The 12,344-nt window shown below is 41.2% G+C and overlaps 1 protein-coding gene across 5 annotated transcripts in view; it reads left to right on the plus strand.

The window, feature by feature from the left end:
* RhoGAPp190 (Rho GTPase-activating protein 190) overlaps nucleotides 1-12,344 on the plus strand; it is a 377,159-nt gene that overhangs the window by 42,625 nt on the left and 322,190 nt on the right. The window contains exon 2 of one of the 5 annotated variants that reach the window (XM_067782351.1): nucleotides 5,860-6,799. The exons of the other annotated variants lie outside the window; for them this stretch is intronic. The gene's annotated coding sequence lies outside the window, so the exon portion shown is untranslated. The remainder of the gene's footprint in view (nucleotides 1-5,859; nucleotides 6,800-12,344) is intronic. 5 annotated transcript variants of the gene reach the window in all.

Here is a 12,344-nt window from a genome sequence, read left to right on the forward strand (position 1 = left end):
ATATATATTTACTAACCTTAGTCCACGTACTTACCTGAACTCACTTTATCTTGGTATAAAAAATGGCCGAATTCCGACCATAACCACGCCCACTTTATCGATATCGAAAATTACGAAAAATGAAAAAAATGCCATAATTCTATACCAAATACGAAAAAAGGGATGAAACATGTTAATTGGATTGGTTTATTGACGCAAAATATAACTTTGGAAAAAACTTTGTAAAATGGGTGTGACACCTACCATATTAAGTAGAAGAAAATGAAAAAGTTCTACAAGGCGAAATCAACAGCGTTTGCAATCTTGGCAGGAATACTGTTAGTGGTATTGCATATATAAATAAATTAGCAGTACCCGACAGATGATTTTCTGGATCACCTGGTCCACATTTTGGTCGATATCGCGAAAACACCTTCACATATACATCTAAAGGCCACTCGCTTTTAAAACCCTCATTAATACCTTTAATTTGATATCCATATCGTACAAACACATTCTACAGTCACCCCTGGCCTACCCTAATGGCGATATCTCGAAAAGGCGTCCACTTAAAGACCTAATGCCCACTCCCTCTTAAAATGCTCAGTAACACCTTTCGTTTGATACCCATATCGTACAAACATTCTAGAGTCACCCCTGGCCCACCCTAATGGCGATATCTCAAAAAGGCGTCCACTTAAAGACCTAATGCCCACTCCCTCTTAAAATGCTCAGTAACACCTTTCGTTATTTACCCATATCGTACAAACGTTCTAGAGTCACCCCTGGCCCACCCTAATGGCGATATCTCGAAAAGGCGTCCACTTAAAGACCTAATGCCCACTCCCTCTTAAAATGCTCAGTAACACCTTTCGTTATTTACCCATATCGTACAAACATTCTAGAGTCACCCCTGGCCCACCCTAATGGCGATATCTCAAAAAGGCGTCCACTTAAAGACCTAATGCCACTCCCTCTTAAAATGCTCAGTAACACCTTTCGTTTGATACCCATATCGTACAAACATTCTAGAGTCACCCCTGGCCCACCCTAATGGCGATATCTCGAAAAGGCGTCCACCTATAGACCTAATGCCCACTCCCTCCTAAAATGCTCAGTAACACCTTTCGTTTGATACCCATATCGTACAAACATTCTAGAGTCACCCCTGTCCCACCCTAATGGCGATATCTCGAAAAGGTGTCCACCTATAGACATAATGCCCACTCCCTCTTAAAATGCTCAGTAACACCTTTCGTTTGATACCCATATCGTACAAACATTCTAGAATCACCCTTGGTCCACCTTTATGGCGATATCTCGAAAAGGCGTCCACCTATAGAACTAAGGATTACTCCCTTTTAAAATACTCATTACCACCTTTCATTTGATACCCATATCGTACAAACACATTCTAGAGTCACCCTGGCCCACCCTAATGGCGATATCTCGAAAAGGCGTCCACCTATAGACCTAATGCCCACTCCCTCTTAAAATGCTCAGTAACACCTTTCGTTTGATACCCATATCGTACAAACATTCTAGAGTCACCCTTGGTCCACCTTTATGGCGATATCTCGAAAAGGCGTCCACCTATAGAACCAAGGATTACTCCCTTTTAAAATACTCATTACCACCTTTCATTTGATACCCATATCGTACAAACACATTCTAGAGTCACCCCTGCCCACCCTAATGGCGATATCTCGAAAAGGCGTCCACCTATAGACCTAATGCCCACTCCCTCTTAAAATGCTCAGTAACTCCTTTCGTTTGATACCCATATCGTACAAACATTCTAGAGTCACCCCTGGCCCACCCTAATGGCGATATCTCGAAAAGGCGTCCACCTATAGACCTAATGCCCACTCCCTCTTAAAATGCTCAGTAACACCTTTCGTTTGATACCCATATCGTACAAACACATTCTAGAGTCACCCCTGGCCCACCCTAATGGCGATATCTCGAAAAGGCGTCCACCTATAGACCTTGTTTAAGTTTCACTTAAGTTGCGGGTACCTATGGCCTACTTACTTCCCACTTTTCTTTTACTTTAAGTTCAATTTAAACACTTACACCTTTTTTCTATAACAAATTCACAATTTTATTGAGGACTGTGTTTGAAAAATGCAAATTACAATTTTGGATTCGCACTCAGAAAATAATACATTAATGTGCGCGCGCTCAACGATAACTGCACTCACTCCGTTTTGCTGCTGACGGTTGAGCCTTTGGTTTTTTACTTCTTTACGTATGTATATGTACATATGTATACTTAAGGTACGTACATGACAAAGAAGCGGTATTCTTCCAATTTGATTTAATAGATTTTACATTAGGGCGTTCGAATTTATGATATAAAAATTTTTAGGTGAGTATAAATTTACAGGTGAGTATGAGTTTAAGGTAAGTATATGTATATATGTATTTTATTTCATAAAATTAGTTCATTGGCTATATATACATACCTATATGAATAGTTAATTTTATAGAATTCAGGTAAGTATAAGAGTATATGTATATATAAAAATTCGAAAATGATCATATTTAAAATTCGATTAAATTTTCTTCCTCCATGTCTTCAACATGGCGCCGGGCCTGCGAAGTGGACGAATGCAGGAGTTCTTTAAGCTGATCGAGCGTACTCTTCGCTTGGTTGACTAACTTCCTCAGATTACGTTGGTTGGCGCTGCGGCTCTGCGCCGCTGGTCGTTCAATTGCACGCTGCCTGGTTCTTCCACGTCGATCATCACGCCTATGGCGTGTGGGTGGTGGTGTCGGACGTCGATTACGTGTTGCTGTTGCAATATTAGGCCGATGCAACAGCGTGTGATGAGCTCTGCCACAGTGGTGGCAACTGCCGGTGGAAGTGCACGTCCCTGTGGTGTGAGATGTGGCTAAGCAGTTTATGCAGTAGCGATGGAGGCGTGCAGACTCATATCGCTCTGCTGGAGTCATGGCCAAAAACGCATGGCAATGGCGCAAAGAGTGGGGGCGGCAACACAGCCTGCATTTTCCGCGCTCCATTATGAGCTCTGTGGAGAAATTTGAGAGAAAAGAAAAAAAAAGAAAACGAAAACAGAGGAATTAGCTGTGATATTAAAAGAGAAGGGTGGCAAGGGGATTTGGAGGGATAGCGCACAGGACGTGTGTGAGAGGGGGGCTATGCCATGGGTAATAAACATATCTTTGTAATGTTGCGCCTAATTGTGCCGTTCTGGGTGTGAATGTCGACGACGCGAACATTCTCGTCAGGTCCTACGTGTAGGTTTGAAATTCGACCTAGTCGCCATTCGTTGGGAAGCAGAAAGTCGTCTTTGATGACGACTAGGTCCCCTACCTTGACGTTGGGTTCTCGGGCCTTCCATTTTTGACGTTTATGCAATTCCTTTAAATGTTCATTTTTCCAGCGATTGCTAAATTGATGGTGAAGGACTTTCAGTTTTTGCCATCGGTGGAGGAGGCTAAGATTGTCGGGATTGGGTTCTGGGAGAGACAGCAGGGGGCTCGCCGCAAAAAGTGGCCTGGGGTCAAGACGAGTAAATCATGGGGGTCTTCGGACATTGGAGAGAGCGGTCTAGAATTGAGGACCGCTTCAATGCGAACTAGAAGTGTCGAGAACTCTTCAAACGAGAATTTATGGTTTCCGGCAACTTTGTGGAAGTGTATTTTGAAGCTCTTCACTGCTGCTTCCCAGAGACCGCCCATGTGAAGAGCGTAAGGGGGGATGAACTGCCAAGAGAGGCCATGCAGAGCGTATTTGTCGGCTATGTCCGAGGCGGCTTCACTTAGAAAATACGATAGTTCTTTCTGAATTGCTCGTTGAGCCCCGACGAACGTTTTTCCATTATCTGACATCATCTTATGAGGCAGGCCGCGGCGACCGGCAAAGCGAGCAAAAGCGGCTCTAAATGCTTCCGTTGTTAGGTCCGAACAGGCTTCTAGGTGAATAGCCTTGGTAGAGAAGCAGACAAACACACAGACGTAAGCCTTTGTGTGGGAGGCTCGACGTAGTGGGGAGGTTTTGACGAGAAACGGGCCGGCAAAATCGACACCGGTTGTGTGAAAGGGTAAGGTATATGTCGTCGTTTCCGCTGGTAGAGCAGCCATTATCTGCGACTTCATCTTTTGCTTGTACACCGTACATGGTTTGCAATTAGAAATACAGGATTTTATTTTGAGCTTTAATCTAGGGATGTAGTATTCTTGTTGTACCATTCGGACCATGAGTTGTTTTTCTGCATGGAGAAGCGTTGAGTGTAGGAAATTGAGAAACAGTATGCAGAACCTGGAAGTTTCCGGAATTATTATAGGGTAACGCTCGTTGTCGCTCATAGGGGCCTTACTGAGCCGCCCATTCACGCGTAGGAGGCCCTTGGCGTGGAGCATAGGATTCAGGGATAAGAGAGAGCATTTTTTACTTATGGGTTTAGATGCTTTTAATAGTGAAATCGTGTCTCCATAATGCATTTGTTGCGCTTGGAGGATAAGCCGTTCCTTTGTGTGTGTGATTTCCGCGTGAGAAACCGAGCTTGTCGGGGGGATTGGGAGTCCTTTTGCCTTATGAATGAAGCGGTAGACGAAGGACATTACGCGCAGCGCACGAGCATAGGAGGAGAAGCGTTCCAGCAAATCGATGCTTTCAGTGGTGTGAAGAGTGACGATTGGTTTCTGTTCTAGGGGGGGTGTCGGTTTAGGCGTGGTGTTTGGCCAGAACTGAGAGGGTTTGGCTAACCATTCGGGTCCGTTCCACCAGAGTGGGCAGTCGACTAAGTCTTGGGGCCGAAATCCTCGAGTTCCTAGATCAGCTGGGTTGTCCTTGCTGGCTACATGTTTCCAAGTAGCGTTGTTTACATTTTTGATGATCTGAGAGGTGCGGTTTGCAACGTAGGTTTTCCACATATGGGGTGGCTTTTCTAGCCATGCTAACACTATCGAAGAATCCGTCCATAATGTTAGTTCGTGAGGTGGTAGTTTTAGCTGAAGTCGAACTTGTTTTATTAATTTAGAGAGAAGAACTGCTCCGCAAAGTTCCAGTCGAGGGAGACTGACCGTTTGTAAGGGAGCGACTTTACTTTTCGCCACAAGCAGGTGACAAGCGTATACGTTTGGAGATTGCTGTGTTCTTATGTATACACAGGCGCAGAAGGCTTTTTCAGAGGCGTCTGAGAAACCGTGTAATTGAGTGGGTATGTCGGGGGAGAGTTGAACCCAACGGGGAATTTTTATGTCGCTTATTGCCGTGAGGTTTTCGTGAAAAGCCGTCCATTTTTGAAGAGCGCCGGCTTTTACTTCTTCATCCCAGTCAGTTCCCTCCATCCATAGCTGGTGCAGTAGGACTTTTGCTGTGATCATAATTGGCGATAGCCATCCTGCCGGGTCGAAAAGTTTCGCTACCGCCGACAGAATTTGCCTTTTCGTTCGCGAATTATTCGACGGACTGGGGTCGTAGGAGTACGTGAAGGAATCTGTAAGGGCATTCCATTTTATTCCAAGCGTTTTGGTGGAGCTGGAGTCCTGGAATTTGAGGAAATCTATGTCCAAGAGATCTGAGTGGGATATGCCTTCGAGTAGTTTTAGCTGAAGTCGGTCCTCTCGCCAGCCAAGGTGGAAATATAAATTTAAACAAAAAAAAAAAAAAGAAGCACTAGAAAAGGCTATAGTGTGTTATAAGAAAAAATTTTTTAAAAGGAAAAAGCTGAAAATAAGCGAAAAGTGCCAAAAAACTAAAGTGCTGAATACCTATAAATCCGAAAAAGAAAAGCAAAAATTAGTTTCTGGAAAAAAAAAAAGCTAAAAAGATATAGGAGTGAGAAAAATAAGGGTAACGTTGACATACATATAAAAGAAAATCTGAAAAAGGGAAAATTTGAAATAAAGGTTTCGGAAAACATTGAAAAAATATATAAAGAAAAAAAAAGAATATAAAACCAAAAAGCTGTGTTAAGAAATCAGACAAGCAAAAATATCGGAAGTGCGGTGTCCGAAAAACCCTGAAATAGGAAAAAGGGTACTCCAAAAGCTGAAAAAGAAAAGATTATTTTATGAGAAGTGCGGCGCTTGAAAAAAATTGAAAAGAAAGACGAAGTAGAGTGCGTTCAAGAACCTAAAAAGTTATTATACGTGCTGTTTAAAAAAAAAAAAAAAAAAGACAACCTGAAAAGAGGAAAAAGTAAGGTGCTCAAAAATCTAAAGAATAAAAGAAATTTGCCTTAATCAGTGCATTGCTCAAAAAAAAAAAAAAACAAAAAAAAAACAACCTGTAAAGAAAAGAAAATATAATTACAATTTGGCGTTCTAAAAAACCTGAAAAGAAAAAAGAAGTACAAGTTGGTTTTCTAAAAAATCCTGAAAAGAAAGGAAGAAATTGTTAAATAAATGCCCTCAAAAACTGAAAAGAAAAGAAAAGATAAGTACAACTTGGTGGTCTGAAAGAATAGTTAAATAAAAGTGCCCGAAAACCTCAGGAAAAAATAAATCAAAATTTAGCACAAAAAGCGATCCTCAAACCTGAAAGTGAACAAATACAACAGGAAAGAGGTGAAAGTATAAGCAATTTTTAATAGGGACCGTGAAAACAAAAAGTAGGGTGCCGAACCTGAAAAATAGAAATATAGACATTACAAAAAAAAAAAAAATTTCGAACATCAAGAAGGTACAGTCCACAGCAGCAGGAAAAGTTACCAGCACAGGCAGAAGAAACCGCTATCCACACAAGTAGCGGATCCGTTACCAGCACCAGCAGCATTTCCCCATTACCAACACCAGCAAAATCTCGGAACAACAGCGTACGATAAATAGAAGGTATCCCAGGCAAAAAGTAAGTGCAGAGAAAAAAAATTTTCCTACTACACATACGCAGATTTATATAACCTAGCGGACCTCTAAAGCATTTCTCGAGAAACCTCTCATGTTCTCATATTTGCTATATAAAATATAAACTAAAAAAAAAAAAAAAAAAAAACAAAAAAATCTCTTAATCCCCCAACACAAGCCTCGATAATCCGCTAAGATATATAAATCACACAGTTCCAAATACTTACATATATATGTATATACATATATAAACCACGTATATACCCCGTTTGCCTTCCCTTGGATGCCCCTGAAAAAAAACGATTAAAAACCCCTTATTTACCTCAACAAATTATTAACTCACCCGTACACATATTCTCCGTTAGTTTTTCACATCAGCTAGCCCAACAACAGCCAAAATTTTTGCATACTTACATATGTATGCAGGCATTTACCAAAGACTTAAATTCGGTTCAATAATATTCGCCTAATAACACTTTTGCCTCATTAGCCTCAAAAGAAAAAAAAAAATCATTTACTTACATATTTTTTCTTGTACTCAGAAGCGCTGAGACAAGTGCATAATTTTACCTCCGTTAAACTACATAAGCTGTATACACATATATATTACATATATTCATTTGTGCTCAGAAGCGCTGAGACAAGTGCATAACCTCACCACCATTAGCATAGCAATTTCGCTCAACTCAATAACTGTAACATACAAATATACGTACATACACTTGGACTCAGAAGCGCTGAGCCAAGTGCACGAGCCCACCCCCGTTAACATAGCAATTAAGTGCACCAATATACTTGTACATACATATATATAGTCACCGAAATAAGTGCCGCTAACAAAATCCCCACAGTGGGCCACAGCAAATAAAATTTGTATCAAAAATACAGTGGGACAAAAACACATAAAAGCGAAGGAAAAATTTTGTATTAATCTTTTTAAAATAAACCCCAACCCCTAAAACAATTATAGAAATATATTCCTCAATATATTTTATATAATAAAAAAGCTTTCGCATCGTAATATTTTTTGTGTACTCCAAATACACACCTCGAAAATACACTCTCGTGTACCTCTGATACACTTCCTGTCGCATAAGCGAACATTAGCTTTGACCTCCCAAATCAAAGAGTCTCGCAACTAGTTTTTGTATTTTGAGCAAAAACCCTCAGCATCGGAATGACTGACGACAAAACAGAGAAACTAGCTCTACCCAAAGGTACCAAGACTCGGAGCAGGTCCCAGACAGAAGAAGAAGAATTCTTGAGGAAATCCCTTTTCGCAATAGGAAAACTCGACAGGATATGCGACAAATGGTGGAATATCTCTGAGGCCGATCACACTAAACCCGGTTTGCAGACATATATGGAGGAACTCAACAGACTCGTAATCGCAGTAGAACGGTCATACGAAGCAGCACATATGAACGTCACAGATGCCAGCGCCCTGTCAACACTGGACGAAAATTATGACAAAGTGATGGAGACCACACTGAACACAAGGACCAGGATGAACGAGCTGCTCGCGCAACTGGAGCCGAACCCCATCAGCCAAGGACAACCCATGGTGCCACTGATAATGCCCAGGTCTGAACCCTATCTCAAAGTTCCTGCATGCGATACTGAAGTGTTCCACGGGGGCTACGAAACATGGCCGTCATTTAGGGACATGTTTACAGCGGTTTACATAAGCCACCCCAAATTATCCCCTGCACAAAAACTGTACCACTTGAGACAAAAAACCCGTGGTAAAGCGGCCCTAATCATCCAAAAATATCCCCTCAACGATCAAAATTTCGAACTAGCCTGGGGGGCACTCAAGTCCAGATACGAGAATCGTAGAATTCTCGTAGACAGTCAGATAAAGACTCTATTTAATATGCAGCCCGTGTTTTCTGAAAATGGTGAAAGGATCCAAGAGATCCAAACCACGATAAATAACTGCATCTCAACTCTAAATTTAAACAATGTCCCCACCAACAACTGAGATCCCATCCTTATATATTTATGCGCCTCTAAGCTCCCCAATGAAACTCTCGCCTTATGGGAACAATCGCTAGAGTCCAGGAAAGAACTCCCACTCTGGTCTGAAATGGACAAGTTCCTAACGACGCGCTATGAAGTAGTTGAACGGCTCGGTACGTATCGGCCAAGCAAACCTCGCCACCCAAATGCGAGCTTCAACAACCGAGCTTCAACACCCCAAAATCTGTCGAACAACTTCAAAAATAAGTCCCACTCATATCATAGCGAATCGACTCGACAGGCATCCTGTAAATTGTGCAATTCGAATCATTCTATGATGAATTGCATAAAATTCAAACAACTCAGTGTCGCGGAGCGGAACAATTTTGTTAAACAAAATCATTATTGCAAAAACTGCTTAGCATTTTCTCATCTGGAGTCCGAGTGCAAGAGCAACTTCAAATGTGTATATTGCCAAAAGAGACACCACTCTCTCCTCCACTATCAGACCACTCCATCGGTCAACTCCAACAATCATCGTCCCTCGTCACGTAATAACCAAACAAGGGTTAAACCTCAAGAGTTAAACATCAACGAAGCCCACTCTACCTCCGCACAAGCCGCGAAGCTCCAAACTAAGGCAGCACAAAATCAAGCCTCCTCAACCTCTCAAAATGAGAATAATGTTCACTCTCACTTCGCTAGCAGCAAGGAAAAAACCTTACTGCCAACCGCAATGGTTCCCATTCTCCACCGAGGAGAAATATTCAAACTCCGCGCACTAATAGACCAAGGCTCCGAAAAAACCTTTGTGTCCTCTCGTATACAAAAGCTACTTGGTCTACCCACACAAAATAACAGTTACCAAATATCAGGGATGGGCGGACGCGTAGTCCAAAATTCAAATAAGACTTGTCTGATGACTATTTGCTCAGACGACTTAGCAACTCAAATCCCAACTCATGCGATAATCCTGCAGCAATTAACTCACTTCTTACCATCATTCAAAGCCAAAAACGTGGACTTCCAGAAATTCTCTTCACTATCTCTGGCAGACCCCAATTGCTTCTCCCCAGCAAGAATTTACATGGTGCTTGGTAGTGATGTAATCCCTCAAATTCTGCTAAACGGCCTGGAAACTAACGTGGCAGGAACCCTTATCGCACAACAAACAATATTTGGATGGATACTAAGTGGTCCGGTTGACGAACAAATTTCGGCATTCTCCACCCACGTAATTGATAATCCAGATAATTCTCTAAATGAACTGCTCAAAAGATTCTGGGAACAAGAAGAGGTTCCAACTTCCTCACCCATAACAGACGATGATACATTTTGCGAAGAGCTGTACAAAAAAACCTCCGTTCGGAAAGGAGACGGTAGATACATGGTCAAACTCCCCTTCAAACAAGGTTTTCCCGAAACTATAGCTCTCGGCCACTCTCGACCCGCAGCCCAGCAGCAATACATCAGCGTAGAAAGAACCCTAGAGAAAAAACCAGAGTTAAGAGAAAAGTACTCCGAAGTATTAGAAGAATACTTAACTCTGGACCACATGGAGCCAACTTCACCTCACGAAGTTATTAACAAAGGTAAATACTTCTCCTTCTATTTGCCTCACCACGCGGTTATAAAACCCGATAGTAAAACCACAAAAGTACGAGTAGTCTTCAATGCCTCCAAACCAACTCACTCCGGAAACTCATTGAATGACATATTACACACCGGCCCCACACTTCAAAATGACTTAATGCTGATAATCCTACAGTGGCGCCTCTATAAATTTGTTTTCAGCGGTGACATAGAAAAAATGTACCGCCAAATTATCGTCTACCCAGAAGATCAAGATTATCAACGAATCCTCTTTCGTAGATCTTCTAACTCCAAGCTTGAAGATTTCAAGTTAAAAACAGTCACCTTTGGTGTCAACTGCTCACCCTACCTCGCGATTAGAACACTCCGCCAATTAGCAGAAGACACAAAAGAAGAATACCCGCTAGCCAACAATGTACTTCTGCATGAAACATATGTAGATGACATACTTACCGGCGGATATGAAATACAGTCCACACTCGACTCCATGACACAAGTCATCGAAGCGCTCAAATCGGGAGGATTCCCTCTCAGAAAAATAACGGCCAATCACCCAAAATGGCATAGGCCGCTGGTTCATATCCGGCTCGAAGGACCATGTTTAAGTTTCACTTAAGTTGCGGGTACCTATGGGCTACTTACTTCCCACTTTTCTTTTACTTTAAGTTCAATTTAAACACTTACACCTTTTTTTCTATAACAAATTCACAATTTTATTGAGGACTGTGTTTGAAAAATGCAAATTACAATTTTGGATTCGCACTCAGAAAAGAATACATTAATGTGCGCGCGCTCAACGATAACTGCACTCACTCCGTTTTGCTGCTGACGGTTGAGCCTTTGGTTTTTTACTTCTTTACGTATGTATATGTACATATGTATACTTAAGGTACGTACATGACAAAGAAGCGGTATTCTTCCAATTTGATTTAATAGATTTTACATTAGGGCGTTCGAATTTATGATATAAAAATTTTTAGGTGAGTATAAATTTACAGGTGAGTATTGTGATGGCTAGAATTCCAAATGGGGTTATTTCAGTGATTCCTATATTAAAAATAACCTCGGTTAGATATGAGAAATGTCTACCAAATTCGCATCGGGATTGACAGATTAACCCACCACAGCGAACGAATTATTTTACAAATTCTTTTTGCGTTATCCAACACAGGCAAAACTTGTCAGACATCTGAGAAAAGGGAGAGAGCGCAGGTGTCGGGTTCTGCCACAATCATATCCTCTGCCATTTCCGCTTAGGATCGACAGCAAGCCACATGTAATACAAGTTTTATTAAATTGTGCAGTGAGTAAAATCAAACGATTGCTATGAAATCGGGAAAAATTCGCATTAATTAACAGCGTAATTCGATTACTAAAGAGGCTCATCACAGCCATAGTTTATTAGTTTCGCTAAATTTGTATTCTTTAAAGAAACAAAATTGTCGAAAAAAAAAATATTCCATTTTTGATTAATTAATCGTGTTCCAAGCACACGAGGAAGGTTCCAGAAAGGAATCGTCATCGTTTTCAGTAACTACGTTACATCACATACTTTCCGGTATTAGAACCATAAAGTTTAAATGGTACGTAGTGAGATTGCCCATAAAAATCGGTTGTAATTTAGTTAAACGTGCTTTCCCTCATTAACAGGTGAAAAAGTTCCTCCCCCACGTGGAAATCATAGTGGGAGAGGGTACCTCTTTGCTTACTTCAATCCCAGCCCAGAACTTGGTAACAAATGGCTATATAAGTTGCGGTTTAATTTCAAGAAAAGCCACGTAGAAATAAAAAAGTTGAAGGCAAGACTTCATCTTTAGCGCAAGACTTTTCTTGCCTCCGCGTGTAATGTGAAGCAGCAAAAGAAAAAAAAAAACAAATAAAGAAAAATTATTATGGATATAACAATGTGCTGTCTCGTAAGCAACATTCTGCTTAATTAGAGATCTTCCAATTTCGATCTTATTGCCATGTAATTTGACTAGAGGTTCCTTCAT

Source organism: Eurosta solidaginis, chromosome 4 (assembly GCF_040869045.1).
Source record: "Eurosta solidaginis isolate ZX-2024a chromosome 4, ASM4086904v1, whole genome shotgun sequence".
Taxonomy (NCBI): domain Eukaryota; kingdom Metazoa; phylum Arthropoda; class Insecta; order Diptera; family Tephritidae; genus Eurosta; species Eurosta solidaginis.